This window comes from Triticum urartu, chromosome 7, assembly GCF_003073215.2.
Source record: "Triticum urartu cultivar G1812 chromosome 7, Tu2.1, whole genome shotgun sequence".
Classification (NCBI taxonomy): Eukaryota; Viridiplantae; Streptophyta; class Magnoliopsida; order Poales; family Poaceae; genus Triticum; species Triticum urartu.
Window position 1 is genome coordinate 248,944,156 of NC_053028.1, and position 19,439 is coordinate 248,963,594.

Consider the following 19,439-nt stretch of genomic DNA (forward strand, 5'->3'; position numbering starts at 1 on the left):
CCGGCGGCTGCGGGCGGTGAAGCGGTCCCCTCGGGGACACGTGGCAGCTGCTGGTAGGTCGGCGGCAGCGGGCGGACGCGTCCGGCTCCGTCCGGACGTGTCCGATGGCGGCGGAGACGGATTTTTTTAGGGTTTGGACGGGGGAGATCCGGATTTGGAATGGGGGAGGTATATATAGGCATAGAGGGAGCTAGGAGAGTCCAAATGAGGTGCGGTTTTCGGCCACGCGATCGTGATCGAACGCTCTAGATGATGGAGAGGGTTTTGGTGGGTTTTGGGCCAAAATGGAGGGGTGTTGGGCTGCAACACACACGAGGCCTTTTCGGTCCCTCGGTTAACCATTGGAGTATCAAACGAAGTCCAAATGATACGAAACTTGACAGGCGGTCTACCAGTAGTAAACCAAGGCCGCTTGGCAAGTCTCGGTCCAATCCGGAAATGTTTAATCCCCACACATGAAAGAAAGGTAGAAATGACCACCGGAGGAGAACGAAGCGCCGGAATGCAAAACGGACAACGGGGAAAATGCTCGAATGCATGAGATGAACACGTATGCAAATGCAATGCATATGATGACATGATATGAGATGCATGACAACGATAACAACACACGGAGACAAAGATCTGAACCCGAGAAAATAAAATAACTTAAAGCCGGAAACGGCAAGAGTTGGAGTACAAATTGGGTAAGTCATATCCGGGGTGTTACAACACTCCACCACTACGAAAGGATCTCGTCCCGAGATCTAGGACTGAAAGAACGCTGGGTACTCAGAACGAAGGTGATCCTCGCGTTCCCAGGTAGCTTCACGGTCGGAATGGTGTGACCACTTGACTTTGAGGAATTTGATTGACTTGTTGCGAGTCTTGTGTTTTGTCTCTTCGAGATTAGCAACGGGGTGCTCACGATAGGAGAGATCTTCTTGGAGCTCAATTTCCTCGAAGTTGACGGTGCGGTCAGGAGTCTCGAAGCACTTTCGGAGCTGAGAGACATGGAACTCATCATGAACACTTGCAAAGTTTGAAGGAAGCTCGAGTTGATAGGCGAGATCGCCTCTCTTGCTGACAATCTTGAAAGGTCCCACGTATCTGGGGGCAAGCTTCCCTTTGATACCGAAGCGACGGGTACCTTTCATAGGAGAGACGCGAAGGTAAACATGATCTCCGATCTCGAAAGCCAAATCACGGTGCTTACTGTCATAGTAGCTCTTCTGGCGGGATTGGGCTGCTTTGAGGTTATCTCGAATGACTTTGCACATTTCCTCTACCTCTGTGATTAAGTCATTACCCAAAAGCTGACGTTCACCGGTTTCGGACCAGTTGAGAGGGGTACGGCACTTCCTGCCATACAGAATTTCAAATGGGGCCTTGCCCGAACTTGCTTGAAAACTGTTGTTGTAGGAGAATTCAGCATAAGGAAGACAATCCTCCCACTTCATGCCGAAGGAGATCACATAAGCCCTGAGCATATCTTCAAGAATCTGGTTGACACGCTCGACTTGATCGCTAGTTTGAGGATGGAAAGCTGTGCTGAAGCGGATGTTGGTGCCCATGGACTTCTGAAAAGAATCCCAAAACTTGGAGGTAAAGATGCTGCCACGGTCTGAAGAGATCACTTGTGGAATACCATGCAGAGAGATAATCCGAGAGGTATAGAGTTCCGCCAATTGAGCTGCAGTGATCGACTCTTTGATAGGCAGAAAGTGAGCCACTTTGGTGAGTTTGTCGATGACAATGAATATAGCATCATTGCCACGCTTGGACTTTGGAAACCCAGTCACGAAGTCCATCTCAATGTGGTCAAACTTCCATTCTGGAATAGCAAGAGGTTGGAGGAGACCAGCTGGCCTTTGGTGTTCTTCCTTCACTCTTCTGCAGACATCACATTCATTCACGAATTGAGCAATCTCGCGCTTCATTCGAGTCCACCAATAAGCCTGCTTGAGGTCCTGATACATCTTCGTGCTCCCAGGGTGGATAGAGAGGAGAGAATTGTGAGCCTCGTTCATGATCACTTTACGGAGGTCACCTTTGGGTACAACAATACGATCCTGGAAGAAGAGAGTATCCTTGTCATCAAGGCGGTAGCACTTGTACTTGGGTTGACTCTTGGCAATCCCAATCTTCACCTTTTTCACCATAGCATCAAGATGCTGGGCTTGGCGAATCTGGTCTTCCAAGGTAGGAGAGACTTGAAGGTTGGCGAGGAAACCTTGAGGAACAACTTGCAGGTTAAGTTTGCGGAAAGCTTCACAAAGCTCGGGTTGATAAGGCTTGAGAATAAGACTGTTGCAATAAGCCTTTCTGCTCAATGCGTCAGCAATCACATTGGCCTTGCCTGGAGTATACTCGATACTCGGATTATACTCTTGAATCATTTCGACCCATCGAGTTTGCCTGAGATTGAGATTAGGCTGAGTGAAGATGTACTTGAGACTCTTGTGGTCAGTGAAAATGTCCACTTTTCTTCCCAATAGGAGATGTCTCCAAGTCAAAAGAGCATGCACAACTGCCGCCAACTCGAGATCATGAGTGGGGTAGTTCTTCTCATTGGGCTTCAACTGGCGAGAGGTATAAGCAACAACTTTCTTCTCTTGCATCAATACTGCGCCAAGACCTTGGAGAGAGGCATCACAAAAGACCTCGTACGGCTTGGATTCATCAGGCGGAGTGAGAACTGGAGCAGTGATCAATTTCTCTTTCAAAGTGTTGAAAGCAATGTGACACTCCGGAGACCAAACGTACTTGACGTGCTTCTAGAGAAGATTAGAGAGAGGCTTCGCGATCTTAGAAAAGTTTTCAACGAATCTTCGGCAATAGCTTGCGAGACCGAGGAAGCTACGGAGTTGCTTCACGTTCTGAGGAGGTTCCCAATTCACAATTGCAGACACCTTCTCAGGATTCACCGCAATGCCCTTGGCAGAGATGATATGACCAAGATAAAGAACCTCATCGAGCCAAAATTCGCACTTGGAGAACTTGGCGTAGAACTGGTGTTCCCTCAGCTTATCGAGTACCAAACGCAAGTGCTTGGCATGATCTTCCTTGTTCTTCGAGAAAACCAGAATGTCGTCGAGATAGACCAACACGAAGTCATTGGTGTAGGAGTTGAAGATGAAGTTCATCATGCGAGAGAACGTCGGAGGAGCGTTGACAAGGCCAAAAGACATGACAGTTTATTCATATGAACCATAGCTTGTTCTGAAAGCCATCTTGGGAATATCTTGCTCACGAATTCGAATCTGATGATAACCCATACGGAGATCAAGCTTGGAGAATACTTGGGCACCTTTGAGTTGTTCGAACAGCTTGTTGATGTTGGGAAGTGGGTATTTGTTCTTGATGGTCGTCTTGTTCAATGGACGGTAATCAACACAAAGTCAGTCCGTTCCATCCTTCTTCTTCACAAAAAGAACACCACAACCCCACGGAGAAGAACTAGGCCGGATGAGACCCATTCTCTCTTGAATATCGAGTTGCTTCTTCAGCTCCTTCAACTCTTCAGGTCCGATCTTGTAAGGATGCTTGCACACTGGTTCCGTGCCAGGCTCAAGATCAATGACGAATTCAACTGGCCGGTGCGGAGGCATTCCTGGAAGCTCTTCTGGAAAGACGTCTTGATATTTGCAAACGACTGGAATTTGCGAGATAGCATCGAGTTCACCCTTCTCATTGAGAGAAAACAGACGGATGGTATCATCACGAGCGGCAAAGACAATTACATCCTTAGACGAATGAGTCAATTGAATCTCCCTGGCTGCACAGTCAAGATGTGCCTTGTGCTTAGAAAGCCAATCCATTCCGAGAATAAGATCAATATCCGAGTTGCCAAGAACCATTGGGGAAGAAAGAAACTTGTAGTCGCCCAAGGTGATAGTAACATCTGGCACCTCCAGACTTGCACTCAAATGTTTGCCGGGAGAAACGATATCCATTTGTTTACCCAAATGAGACGAAACGAACTCATGCTTGGCAAAAAATGGCTTTGACATGAAACAATGTGATGCACCCATGTCAAAAAGAACTCTTGCGGGAATATCGTTAACAGGAAGGTTACCCATAATGACATCTGACAAATCCTCTGCCTGAGCTGCATTCATCAAGTTGAGCTTGGCGTGCTTGGGGTTATGCTTGACCACAGGTGTACTTGCCGATCTGACAGGAGGAGGAGGAGGAGGAAGACGCCTCTGGTTGAGACACTTGTTGGCATAGTGACCCTTCTGTTGGAACTTGTTGCATGTGACCTCTGAAAGCGGACGGTGGTACGGAGCACTCGATCTTGGAGCTTGAGACGAAGTCTTGTTCTGAAAGCCAGGGTTGGGTGGGTGGGAAGATCCACTGCCACCTTTGCTCTTCTGCTGATACGGCTGACGGAACGGAGGAGGAGGAAGCCAATACTTCTGCTGCTTGGCCACTTGAGTAGAGGAAGAAGGAGTAACATCTCTGACTCGCTTCTTGGAAGCATCACACCTCAGTTGAGCGGCCTCTTGTTTTAGTGCCATGTTGTAGAACTCATCGTACCTCAAGGGCTCAAAGAGAACAAGAGCTAGCTGAATTTCTTCTCTGAGACCACCCCTGAACTGGTATATCATGCTCTTCTCATCAGGTACGTCCTGCTTAGCAAAGCGGGCGAGCTTCTGAAACAACTTGTTGTAGTCATAGACAGACAAAGAGCCTTGCTTCAGGTTGCGGAATTCCTCACGCTTGCTTTCAACCACGCTCTGAGGAATATGATGAGCTCTGAAATCTTGACGGAATTCATCCCAAGTGATAACACGTCCACCTCTGGAATCCTTGTACTGCTGGAACCATTCTGCAGCTTGATCTTTGAGTTGGAAGGAAGCGAACTTGACAAAGTCCTCAGGCCTGACGTTACTGCACTCGAAATGCTTGCACAGATCCACGAGCCAATCGTCAGCATCGGTTGCCTCAACACAATTGCTGAAAGTCTTTGGCCCATTAGCAAAGAACTGGTTGAGTGTAGCAAAGTGATTCTGATTGTTGCCTTGGTTCCCTTGGTTGCCTTGATTGCGCTCTTGAAGAATTTGCATGATCAACTGTGTGTTTGCATTGGTTGCGGCCATCACAGCTTGCCATGCCTCCGGAGGAGGTGGAGGTGGTGGCGGATCAGGATTCGGAGTCGTGCGCGTTGGAGGAGCCATCTTGAAGAGGTTGACATCCATTAGCACATTGATAGACAAATATTGAAGCTGAATCCAACGGAATGAAAATTGCAACATATAGTCTTCACATTCGAACAAAATGAACGAATGCATTCCTCTTGAATTGGTCACATATCCATAAATTGAGAAGCCACTTAGAATTTAGGTAGAGAAATAAATCAACAAGGTACAGATCAAGAACGAATAATCGGTAAGAAATCCCAATCTCAAACCAATATCTGTGGAAGAAGAACTAGAGCTACAAGAATTCCCACCTATGAAACTCCCGAACCTTTCCGGTTATGCAATCAGGTGTTGGGGATACAGGGGAAGCATAATATCTCACCCAAATCTAGCAAATCCTACATCCAGCTATATCCATCCTTCAACACATAACCGAGAAAACTTCGGAAACCATCTACCTCAACCTTCGAAAAGCATCCGTTATACAAGTTATGGCGATACTCCCGAACTACCGCCCCAGTACTGGGTGGCGTCGAGGTTATCTCACCAACGAACTGCATAAAAGAGATTTTCGATGTCGGCGTACTAAACTCAGGTATTCCAGAACTGCAACGATAAAATTATGACGACAACACCTCAGAGCTCAACTCCCCGGGACACTTCCACAAAACCCCTAACAGGAGGCACCAAGACAATGTTCTCATCATAAAACCATCGGAACGATTCCAAGATACCCGCGTGATCCTAAATTTTTTTTAGTGAAATTTGAGAAGAGAAGAGTCAAAACTCTATGTCAGGATGCCTTACCAGAGCGATGAGGAGACTGGGAAGTAAAAAGAATTCCTAAACTCTCCGATATATAATTCCTAAATGACTCAAAAACATTTTTCTAGACACAACTCAGCCGCTAATAACGATCAAGCAATGGGGCTCCTAAGGTCGGGGAAGGCTCTGATTACCAACTTGTAACACCCTCGATGTGACTATATCTCCCACGTGTCGAGGCACGACTTAGAGGCATAATCGCATTGAAAGCATATGTCGCAAGTTAGGCAATCTTCACAACATCCCATGTAATATAGATAATAAAAGGGGAGATAACATAGTTGGTTTACACTCGCCACATGAATCAAGGTACATAAATAACATTACATCATCCAAACACTCATGGCCCGACTACGGCGCCAAAATAAAAGATAACCCAACATGCGACACGGTCCCGATCACCCCCAACTGGGCACCACTACTGATCGTCAGGAAAGGAAACATAGTATCGTTGGGAGTCCTTGTCGAACTCCCACTTGAGCTCGAGCGCGTCACCTGGAGCAGAATCATCAGGCCCTGCATCTGGTGTAATAGTAATCTGTGAGCCACAGGGACTCAGCAATCTCGCACCCTCGCGATCAAGACTATTTAAGCTTATAGGTAAGACAAGGTAAATATGTGGAGCTGCAGCAAGCGACTAGCAAATATGGTGGCTATCCTGTTCGCAAAAGAGAGCGAGAAGAGGAGGCAAAGCGCGAGCGAGAAACTAGAGAGCAACCTACGCAAGCATTACTCCAACACCGTGTCCACTTCCCGGACTCCGCCGAGAAGAGACCATCATGGTAACACACACTGTTGATTCATTTTAATTAAGTTAAGGTTCAAGTTATCTACAACCAGACATTAACAAATTCCCATCTGCCCATAACCGCGGGCACGGCTTTCGAAAGTTCAAATCCCTGCAGGGGAGTCCCAACTTAGCCCATGACAAGCTCTCACGGTCAACAAAGGAATAGTCCTCCTCCTGAGACGTTCCGATCAGACTCGGTACCTCGGTTCTTCAAGACACTTCGACAGGTTAAAACAAATCCAGCAACACCGCCCAAATGTGCCGACAAATCCCGATAGGAGCTGCACATATCTCGTTCTCAGGGCACACTCAGATAGGTCAAGCTACGAGTAAAACCAACCCTCGAGTTTCCCCGAGGTGGCCCCGCAGGCTGCCTGGTTCGGACCAAAACTCAGAGGAGCACTGGCCCAGGGGGGTTTAAAATAAGATGACCCTCAGGCTCCGGAAACCCAAGGGGAAAAGAGGCTAGGTGGCGAATGGTAAAACCAAGGTTGGGCATTGCTGGAAAAGCTTTAATCAAGGCGAACTATCAAGGGGTTCCCATTATAACCCAACCGCGTAAGGAACGCAAAATCCAGGAACATAACACCGATATGACGGAAACTAGGGCGGCAAGAGTGGAACAAAACACTAGGCAAGAGGCCGAGCCTTCCACCCTTTACCAAGTATGTAGATGCATTAAGATAACATGGCAATATAATGATATCCCAACAAGTAAATAAAGTTCCAACAAGGAGCGGTCTCCAATCTTCACCTGCAACTAGCAATGCTATAAGAGGGGCTGAGCAAAGCGGTAACATAGCCAATCAACGGTTTGCTAGGACATGGTGGGTTAGAGGTTTGACATGGCAATTTGGGAGGCTTGAAAGCAAGTGGTAGGCATCGTAGCATAGGCATAGCAAAAGAGCGAGCATCTAGCAAAGCAAAGATAGTAGTGATTTCGAGGGTATGATCATCTTGCCTGCAAAGTTGTCAGAGTTGACTGGATCCTCGAAAGCAAACTCAACGGGCTCCTCGTTAGCGAACTCGTCTCCCGGCTCTACCCAAACAAGACAAACAAGCAACAAGGACACAATCAACCACGTGCAAGGATCAAACAATATGATGCAAGGATGGTATGCTATGCGGGATGCGATGCGGGATGCATATGCAAGATTTGACAAGGAATGCATGAACCTGGCCTCAACTTGGGTATCCAAGTGTGCCACTGGAAATATGAGATGAAATCTCTTGAAAACGATATAAAGAACGCCGGAATCGGAGTTACGGTTTGGAAATGGCAAGCAATTCAAATATAACACTGGTCTGCGATTTACAGCAAGTAGCCATCTAAATGCAAAGAGATGAATAAGCTACAACACCCAAACATGGCACCAAAATACATGGCAGGGATGCGTTCATGATGCTTAACAAAAGTCTAGCACTGAGCTACGGCCAATTCATCCATTAATAGGTTCAAACAAGCATGGCAAAAATGCATATGGTAAACAGATCTCAGACTTAGTGAAATTAACACTTGTCTGGAATTTCAGATCAGATAGCACACGTCGGAGCAACAAAACTACATGCTACAGGACCTGAACATGGCAAAGTAAAGCATGGCATGGAGCTACTCAAAGATCTTAACAAAAGTCCCTTAGTGACCTTGAGCCAAAAGGGATCAGAAAATACAATTGCAAGCATGTGAACATGGCAAAAACATAATCAGATCACAGACTTAGTGAAAACTGGAGCATGCTGAAAACAGATATCAAGTAGGCATGTTTACGAGCTCGATGCACTCACTACAGAGCAAGTCATGACAATCTAAGCATACACTCATCGAGAATACACAAAATGCAAGCTAGACATGGCAAGAACAATAGCATAGCATGCACGGATCAACTACAACATCCTCGGCAAAATCGCTAACAAGTAGACAATCTGCCCAGATTCACGAAGTAGCAAAAGTAGAGCTCGATTGACTCAAGCTAGGGTGCTCCATAATTTCAACCAAAGACATGGATGGATAGAGCACTACAATATTAACAAAACATCCTTACTGATCATCCTCAAAAGAGGCACGGATCACTAGGAAACAACATGAACATATGGCCATATGAGATAAACAGGTCAAGGACTTAGTGGAAATGCTAAGTCCCTGAAATTAGCATTACCAAGTGCCTCACTTTGCAAGCTTGTGCTAGTCACCACACACATCACAAAAATACATGGGTTGCACCTCTGGAAAGATGGCAAAACCCTTAACAAAACATATGTAGAGCTCATGGGAATATCATGCACACAATAATCATGGCAAAAATGACAAATATCTAAATGGAGCAGCAGATCTGGCAATTAACTCAAGTAGCCCTCTTCTAACGGCATTTCGGGCATCAAGATGAACTCAACTGAAAATGATGCAATGGAATGAAATGATGTAATATCTGAGACGAACATTTTGATATGCTATATGCCCAAAACGGAGTTACGGATGCAAAGTTACGATGCGATGAACAGGAGCATATGAACTAGGGTTTCGGGAGAAAGTCAACCCAAACGGGATCTCAGATCCAGATCCGGACGGCACGGATTACGAGGTTCGCCGGGGTACTGTAGCTCGCCGGAGTCGTTGGGGAAGGAGCTCGCTGGAGATGGAAGGGGCGCCGGGGCGCGGCGGGCTCGGACGGCGTCGGGCGCCGGAGTAGTGGATCCGGCGGTGGCCGGCAATGGCGGGCGGCGGCGCTGGCCGGGTGAGACGGCTCGGCCGCAGAGAAGACGCGACGCGGGCGAGGGGGGGCTCGGGCCCGGTCGGGACGGAGGAGAGGGCCGGCCTCGGGCCCTCGCGGGCCGGCGGCTGCGGGCGGCGAAGCGGTCCCCTCGGGGACACGTGGCAGCTGCTGGTAGGTCGGCGGCGGCGGGCGGACGCGTCCGGCTCCGTCCGGACATGTCCGATGGCGGCGGAGACGGATTTTTTTAGGGTTTGGATGGGGGAGATCCGGATTTGGAATGGGGGAGGTATATATAGGCATAGAGGGAGCTAGGAGAGTCCAAATGAGGTGCGGTTTTCGGCCACGCGATCGTGATCGAATGCTCTAGATGATGGAGAGGGTTTTGGTGGGTTTTGGGCCAAAATGGAGGGGTGTTGGGCTGCAACACACACGAGGCCTTTTCGGTCCCTCGATTAACCGTTGGAGTATCAAACGAAGTCCAAATGATATGAAACTTGACAGGCGGTCTACCGGTAGTAAACCAAGGCCGCTTGGCAAGTCTCGGTCTAATCCGGAAATGTTTAATCCCCAGACACGAAAGAAAGGTAGAAATGACCACCGGAGGAGAACGAAGCGCCGGAATGCAAAACGGACAACGGGGAAAATGCTCGAATGCATGAGATGAACACGTATGCAAATGCAATGCATATGATGACATGATCTGAGATGCATGACAACGATAACAACACACGGAGACAAAGACCCGAACCCGAGAAAATAAAATAACTTAAAGCCGGAAACGGCAAGAGTTGGAGTACAAATTGGGTAAGTTATATCCGGGGTGTTACACAGAGGAAGCACGTCAAGACGGCGTCGATCTGCTGGAAGAGGGCCGGCTATTGGCACTCAACTGGTCCAGCATCTACTAGCAGAGCCTACGCGATACTACAATCGAAAGGTCAAGCCGTGATCTTTCCAAGAAGGAGACCTTGTGCTTCGGCTGATTCGGCGAACAGCTGGCCAGCATAAGCTCTCAGCACCTTGGGAAGGCCCCTTCATCATTAGCAAGGTGTTGGGCAACGACTCCTACTACCTGATCGACGCTCAGAAGCCCCGAGCGCGCAAAAGGGACGACTCCGTCAAAGAGATGGAGCGGCCATGGAATGCAAATCTCCTCCGAAGATTTTAGAGTTAATGCAGTATGTATCATGCTACCTTTTGTATTAAAGTACGAAGACTTCGGTCCCCTCGAGAAGATCTCGGGGACTGCCTTCTCTTATCTATATGATAAAGAGTTATGCCTATGAATATGTTATTCTTCGTTATGCCACTTGGCACCGGGTTTGACTAGTCGGCTCGGGGACTCGCCGACTTGAGCTATGAAACGACTTCCTGCAGCCGGACAAGTAATGTGTGGCACTTAAGCCGTCTCCTGTTAGAAGCCGCAGATCACAGAGCGACTGTTCGGCGAACAGGAGTAAGGTAGAATGGGTGCCCATATGAAAAATGGCTAAGTACTCAAAGCTCGCTCATAGCTTAAGGACGATTTTCAATCCTTTACAACCGACTCTTTAGCAGCCGGCTTGCCGTTTCCTAAATTAACTTGCTATAAACTCTAAAAGGCTAAGTACTTGCCTTCCCAAAGAGGCCAAGTATTTGATCTAATGGTAGTCCGCAGAGCGGCTGTCCGACTAGCAAAACAGCAACTAAGGGAAGGTGGCAAAGGAAAAAGTCAAAGAGCAAAAAGCAAGAAGAGATAGAATACGGATAAATATTTACATAAAAAGGCCCTTGGCCGAATCATCAAATAGGAGTTCAAGATACACCCAGTGGGTGGAATTGTGCAAAATAACAAGTTCATCGAGACTACTAAGCAGGTAAAACAAAGATAAAGTGGCAGCCTAGGAAGCCACAGACGGACTCGGAGGACCGGAGGGGTCGGCGGTGCCAGTTGCCGAGGCAATCGGCTGGTTGGTCTCCGCCTGATCACCTTTGGTGACAGCTGGCTCAGTTGGGCGCGGCTCATTCCTAGAGGCGCAGTCGGGCTGGGGCTAGCTATCTGCCTCGACCTCTGGCGCCTCCTCCTCGTCTCCTTCCTCCTCCTCGCCTTCCTCTTCACCACTGGAGTCGATCACCTCCGCCGAGTCCTCGCCGTCGTCCGGGTTCAGCCCGAACCACTCCAGCGGCGCCTCCTCGCCGTTCTCAACCCACTCTGGGACGAAGATGCTGGTATTAGTGTACTCAGTGATCGACGCGGCGCACTTGACAAGATCGTCCTCCACCGTTGCCAGCTCCGCCTGAGCTTCCAGCCAGAACGTGGCTAACTGGGCTAAACTCAGACCAGGATACCACGCCTTGGCAAATTCTAAAGCCCGGCGGGATCCAGCCCAGGCTGAAGAACCCTTCCAGGCCTCAAGACAGCCGGCTGCCACCTCCAACCAGTCGGCAGTCCAACTGGGGGTGCGTGGCGCCTGCATGTTCGGCCACAGGGCGGCAATCGCCTGGGCGCCGACACGTTGAAGCCGGCGCAGCATCCGGTGGGCAGGCCGAAGATGGTCCTCGATGCTTAGAATCTGCTCGTTAAGAGTTCGGGGGGCGTTGGCGGTGACCTGTGCGTGGTCCACCCTCCGTGCTTCATGGTCAGCCTCGATGGCTTGATTGGCAGCATCAGAATGGTCGGGGAAGAAGTCTGCTAAGGAAGAAGAACGAAGAAACAAAGTTAAAATTTAAGGCCGACTCGACTAGCAGTCGGCAGCCCAGAAAAGGAAACAAGTGGAAGCTCACCATCGACAAGATCTTCGATTGCTTGGAAGCCGGAGACCAGCGTCGCCTCCTTGTCAGTCCAGGAGGAGCGCTCGGATGCAAATTTAGCGAGAAGGGCGGTCTCCTTGTCCTCCGCCTCCTTCTGGGCCCTCTGGAGCAGCTCCTTCTGCTCCGCCAGCTGCGTAGCCAGCCGGTCGCGCTCCTCCGTCAGCCGGCCGCACTCCTCCTCTCTGACGCGCAGCACGGTTTTGACTTCGCCCAGCTGCTGCTGAAGGGCGGCGTTGGCCTCTGAAAAAGGAGGGGGAGGGATGTCAGTCGTCAGCAAAGAAGAAAGGTCGCCGGGGAGATCCGGCCCGACTGCTAAGCAGTCGGCCCGAATCTCGGGGACTACAACCCGTGGGTGCGCTAGCACGCCCCTGTAGAGAAAGAAGAAGACTTACCCCGGCTGTCCGACAAGTCGGCGGTCCGCTTGGCCAGCAACTCAACGTTGGCATTGAAGGAGGTCACGCGAAGATTGTGGTAATCCTGCATCAAATTTTAGAAAAAGTGTTGGTACTTGGAACTCACTGAGCAGAGTTCCGAGCCGCCTGCTTAGCAGCCGGCCTGAAACTCGGGGACTACACCCAGTGGGTGCGCTGGCGCGCCCCCACAAAGAAAAAACAAGGAAGCAAAGCAAAAGGAAGGATGCGTACCCGGATGGCCGTTCATGACGCCGGGTATGCCTTGGTGCACTCCTTGATGGCGTCGCCCTCGTCCCGGAGCTTGGCTTGGACGTCCAAGAGCGCCCGGTTCAACGGGCCCATCCCGCCTCCCTGCACCCACCCGGTGGGCGCGGCGCTCGACACCTTGGTGTCCGGGATCGAGGAGCTCGCAGCGCCGGTCTCCAGAGGACGCGGCGCTGAGGCCGCCTTCGCGAGGCGGCGGCGCGTCGGCGTACTAACCTCGAGGGCCAGGCCCGTCGCCGCCGCGCTTCCGGTTGGCGGCACTGGCGGGTCCGCCGGTTGTCCGCCTGGCACGCCTCTGGAGGGTGGCGGTGGTGGCACAATGACTTCCGGCGTGGTGGTGACGTCGGCGTCCCTCTCCATGAACCTGTTCTCGTCACCAACTTCCCCAGTCTGCGCCGAGAACTCCGGTGGCGGTGGTGCGGAGTTCAAGGGGACGACAAACACCGCCGACTGGCGGCGTGCGGCTTCCTCTGCACGCTTCATCTCTGCATCGGCGGCCTCGGCTTCCGCCAGCTTCTTCAAAGCGGCGGCCTCCGCCTTGTCGGCTTCCGCCTTCTTCAGGCGGGCGGCTTCCCACTCCTCACGTGCCTCCCGCGCGTTCCGCTCCATCGCCTCCCGGAGGTCGGCGGCGGGATCAATCCGCCGAGTGGTGGAGGAGGTCTCCGCCGACTTCACGACGGAGCCGGCGGCTGACTTCTCAAGAGAGAGGGGGGGCCCTAAAGCCGGGAAACAAAGTAAAGAAATTTCAGACAGACTCAATAAAGAAATGTGAAGGTACGAAGGGAGGTGGTACTTATGCTGAAATAAGCTGCGGCGTCTTCACCACCTTGCGGAAGCGGTTGGCCTTTGTGGCCGCCTCGTCCCGCTTGGTCGCCGCGGCTGAGCCCTTGGGCTTCTTCGGCCGGCTGCCAAACAGGCTCGTCTCGGCCCTGCGCTTCTTGCCGCCGCCTTGAGCGTCCGCGGGGCTGACGAGCCCGCGCCCGGCTGGCCGGCTCCTGGCTGGTGGCGTGGGACAACCTCCTCGTCATGATCAGGCCAGTCCTCAAGACTGGCCCCAAGTCTCGGGCCGCCTGACATGCCGCCTCCCCCTTGGCGTCATCCTCCAGGGCCACCGCCCCCAAGTTGGGGTCGTCCACATCGCTCTCCGCTCGGTCGGAGAGGAACTCGCGGTCCGGCCCCATGGTGTCGGCTGCTGGCTGGAGGAGGGGGTTCTGACCAGAGCCGACTGGTCAGAACAAGCAAGACGGACTCGACAGCAAAGAAGTCAGGAGAATTGAATAAAAAGAGAGAAGGGAAATGACTCACCAGAGGCGGAGGGGTAGCACGCGAATACGGCTCCTTGCTGAACTGCCACTCTTCGTTGAGGTCGCAGCTCGCAAGGTACTTCACCATGTAGGCTACCTCCTCGTGAGGCATCTCCTTGGTGCACATTCGGCTCAGGTCTCGGTGCCCGCTCATCTGGCAGATCATGTGGGGCGACTTTGGAGGGGCAGCACTCGGCGCGCCACGAAGGTGGCCAGCAAGTCCGGCCCGGTCAGGCCCTCCGGCTGCGCCAGTACTCGAAGCCGCGCAACGGCTCCGGCTCCCGCAGGCGTCAATGTCCGAGCCCAGTGCGACCAGTTGGGCTGCCTCCTAGCCGGCGGGCCAGCTACGTATGCCGGCAGGTTGATCCAGTCGCCCTCCGTGGAGACGTTCTTCACGTAGAAGTACGACCGATGCCACATCTTCACTGTTTTGATTAGCCTGATGGAGGGAAACGGGTTGTCGGCCCCCGACCTCCGCACGGTGATGAACGCGCCGCACTGAGCCGGCACGCCCGCGGCCTGGGTGCTGAGCTTGGAGAATAAGAACTCCCCCCAAAGCTCCATGGTGGGGAGAACGCCGATGAAGCCCTCGCACAGGGTGACGAAGGCGGATAGCAGCACCACCGTGTTGAGGGTGAGGTGGTGCGGCTGGAGTCCGTAGAACTCAAGGAAGGAGCGGAAGAAGTTGCTCGCCGGCAGGCCCAGGCTGCGCAGGCAGTGCGAGCGGAAGACGACCCGCTCGCCCTCCTACGGCGCCGGAGAGATCTCTCCCCTCTGCGCGAGGCGGGCCCTCACGAGGTCCTCGCCGGGCAGTCGACGCGTCTTGTGGAGGAAGTCGATGTGATCCTCGTGGACCTCCGAACCATCCCAGGTGCCGGAGTACGCCGTCGGGGGGCGTGACGGCGGAGGAAGAGCTCATCGTGAGTGGACCGCCGCAACGTTCCACAAGGCTCGAGGAGCGGAGAGGGAGAAGAAGGAGAAGAAGCAGTGGGGATGTGGGACGCGCATGCTCCGCCGTTTCCCCTCCTCCCCCTACTTATAGCCCAGTGGGCTACGAAGCCGAGGGGCGGTTGTGGGATTTACTGCGCCCACTACCCCACGCCCCCACGTTTATCGCGCAATGTTACTGCGTGTGCTAACTCCGTGGGAACCTCAACCGCCCCCACGGCCGCGGCAGATCCGCTCGTGTGCCGAGGCATGGTAGTGGCGGGCCCCGCCTGCAGACATGTCCCATCTCGCGGATGGGTAGGCAGGCTAGCCCGGCCACTGGTTGCCACGTGGTGGGCACGGAGTGGGTGGCGGTCAGGAAGCTTAGCTCATACGCTACTGAGTTCCCGCTAGGGGTTTCGAAAGCATTTTTGGACGAGTCAAAGTCAGGCGACTCCGACTCCTACCAGCCGGCCCGGCAGAGTCAAGCAGAGTCTCCACCCCAAATACTCGGAGAATGAAGCTACTGAGGCTCCTCGGCTGATTATCCGCGGCGCCTCATCAGCTTCGGGGACTACTGTCGGAGTAATGGGCCACGGGTAGGCTAACTCGAGGCCCATAGCCTTTCAAGACATCGGGGCTGACTGCGCCCCTCAAGACACGGACGGAGAGCCGACTTCAGGAGGGCGGCTGAAGGAACGGCCGGCTGCCCATAAGCGTCCGAGTCCTACGGATGAGATCGAGACCGGCCGACTCTGACTGGCGGCTTCCTGAGTCACCGACCACGGGAAGTCGGCCCCCGAAACCAGCAAAGCCCATGCCCTCATCAGGGGGGATGGGACAGGGAGTGGTGATGGTGAAGCCCACTATCAGTGTGAAAACCGGCGGATCTCGGGTAGGGGGTCCCGAACTGTGCATCTAGGCCGGATGGTAACAGGAGGCAGGGGACACGATGTTTTACCCAGGTTCGGGCCCTCTTGATGGAGGTAAAACCCTACGTCCTGCTTGATTAATATTGATGATATGGGTAGTACAAGAGTAGATCTACCACGAGATCAGAGAGGCTAAACCCTAGAAGCTCGCCTATGGTATGATTGTTGTTCGTCCTACGGACTAAAACTCTCTGGTTTATATAGACACCGGAGAGGGCTAGGGTTACACAGAGTCGGTTACAATGGTAGGAGATCTACATATCCGTATTGCCAAGCTTGCCTTCCACGCCAAGGAAAGTCCCTTCCGGACACGGAACAAAGTCTTCAATCTTGATCTTCATAGTCCAGGAGTCCGGCCGAAGATATAGTCCGGCCATCCGGACACCCCCTAATCTAGGACTCCCTCAGTAGCCCCTGAACCAGGCTTCAATGACGACGAGTCCGGCGCGCAGATTGTCTTAGGCATTGCAAGGCGGGTTCCTCCTCCAAGTACTTCATAGAAGATTTCGAACACAAAGGTAGTGTCCGGATCTTCAAAATAAGTTTCCACATATTGCCATAGAGAGAATAATATTTACACAAATCTAATCTACTGACGTATTCCGTAGTGTGACATCACACCACGGCCAAGTCTTTATTTGAATCATTTTATTGTTCTACCTCAGCGCGTTTAGCGAGGCGGTTTCCTTGGCACGTCTTGTTAAAGTAGAGATCGTATCCCCTTATTCTAGGATTCTCATCAATACGGGCGTGGGTAACCCATCTGCGCCATTGACTACGGTGCTTGGGAGATAAGCGAGTTTTACCAGGCTTGTGGGGGCGCATAGTCGCGTCCGCCCATATCAGGGGATAAGGATCCACCTTTTCATCCACGCCTTCTTCCTCCTTTGCCTATCCATTTCCGCGCACTCGAGCTCCAGCGCCCAAGTCCGCACACCCCACCTCAACCTTCTCCAGCCATGTCCGGAGCGGGAGGCAAGTGGATGGTCTCCTCCGTCATGGAGGGACACATCAAAAGACTGAGGAAGGCCGGATACTTGTCTAACGACATTGCGCACCGGCTTCCCGAAGAGGGGCAGCTCATCCCCACCCCTAGGCCCCATGAGAGGGTGGTGTTCCTCCCCCATTTCCTCCGCGGACTGGGCTTCCCTCTCCACCCATTTGTCCGGGGGCTCATATTCTACTATGGCCTGGATTTCCACGATCTGGCCCCGAACTTTGTCCTCAACATCTCGGCGTTTATCGTCGTGTGCGAGGCTTTCTTCCACATCCGCCCCCATTTCGGCCTATGGCTCAAGACTTTCAATGTCAAGCCAAAGGTAGTGCGTGGCACCCAAGCGGAGTGCGGAGGCGCCATGGTGGGCAAGATGCCCAACGTCCTATGGTTTGAGGGCTCCTTCGTGGAGTCCCTAAAGGGGTGGCAGTCGGGGTGGTTTTACATCATCGAGCCGCGTGACCTTGAATGGGTCGCAGCCCCCGAGTTCCAATCCGAACCCCCTACATGGCTCACCTCCTGGAAAGAGATGGGCCTGTCGTGGGGTAAAGAAGGAGAGCTGACCGGACTCCACACATGCGTCCAAACCCTGCTGGACAAGAAGCTCAAACTTGTCAATGTAGTCCAGGTTATGCTCATCCGCCGGATCCTCCCATGTCAACAACGGGATTTCAACCTATGGGAATTCGACTCGGCGCAGCACCGAACTCTGAGCAGGTGTAACACCCCGGATGTAATTTACCTAATATGTACTCCAACTCTTGCCGTTTCCGGCGCTAAGTTATTTTATTTCCTCGGGTTCGGGTTTTTTGTCTCCGTGTGTTGTTGTCATTGTCATGCATCTCATATCATGTCATCATGTGCTTTGCATTTGCATACGTGTCTGTCTCATGCATCCGAGCATTTTCCCCATTGTCCGTTTTGCATTCCGGTGCTCCTATCTACTCCGGTGGTCCTTCCTACCTTCTTTTCGTGTGTGGGGGTTAAACATTTCCGGATTGGACCGAGACTTGCCAAGCGACCTTGGTTTACTACCGGTAGACCGCCTGTCAAGTTTCGTACCATTTGGACATCGTTTGATACTCCAACGGTTAACCGAGGGACCGAGAAGGCCTCGTGTGTGTTGCAGCCCAACACCCCTTCAATTTGGCCCAAAACCCACCAAAAACCTCTCCATCATCTAGAGTGTTCGATCACGATCGCGTGGCCGAAAACCGCACCTCATTTGGACTCTCGTAGCTCCTCCTATGCCTATAAATAGCCCCTCCTCCGAAATCCCGGATCTCCTCTTCCAAACCCTAGAAAAATCTCCTCGTGCTGCGCCGGACGTCTCGCCGCCGCCGCCCCGGACCAATAGGAGAGCGCCACATCACCGCCGCCATCTCCTCTCTCCTCCGGCCCGGCAAGCCCACGGGAGGCCCTCCCGGGCCCGAGCCGGCCGCCGCCCGCCTCCTCTCACCGCCCGGCTCCGCCGTCAAAGCCGCCGGCCACCTCCGCCGCGACGCGCCTCGTAGTCGGCGCCGACCTCCGCCGCGGCCGCCCAGCTCGCCACGCTGCCCTTCACCACCCCGTCGCCGGTGGTCGCCGCCCCGCCGAGCGCCGCCCTCCACCGCCGCATCGTCGTCGCCTCGCCGGCCGGTCAAGCTCCGGCGAGCCGCCCCGGCCTCTTCTTCCCGACGAGATCCGGCAAGTCTGGCCACCGCATCCACTGTTCCGGCGGGATCTCGGCAAACCTCGGGAAACGTGCCCCGGATCCAGATCTGAGGAACCCTAGGGTTGACTTTTGCCCCCGTTTTCAGTATTTTTTAGCATATTTCATCATGTCGTAACTTTGCATCCGTAGCTCTGTTTTGGGCGTGTAGCATATCAAAATGTTCGTATCGGAGAGTACATAATTTCATCTCATTGCATCATTTTCATTTGAGCTCATCTTGATGCCCGAAATGCTGTTGGACGAGAGCTATTTGAGTTAATTGTCAGATCTGCTGCACCAAATAGCTATTTGTCATTTTTGCCATGATTAATGTGTGCATGATATGCCCCTGAGCTCTACATGAGTTTTGTTATATGCTTTGCCATCTTTACAGAGGTGCTATCCATGTATTTTTGGGACATGTGTGGTGACTAGCACAAGCTTGCAAAGTAGTGCATTCGTTAATGCTGATTTCACGGACTTAGAATTTCACTAAGTCCTTGATCTATTTTTATCAATATGCCATATGTTCATGTTGTTTCCTAGTGACCCGTGCCTCTTTGAGGATGATCAGTAAGGATTATTTGTTAATATTGTGGTGCTCTATCCATCCATGTCTTTTTTTGCATTTATGGAGGACCCTAGCTTGAGTCAATCGAGCTCTACTTTT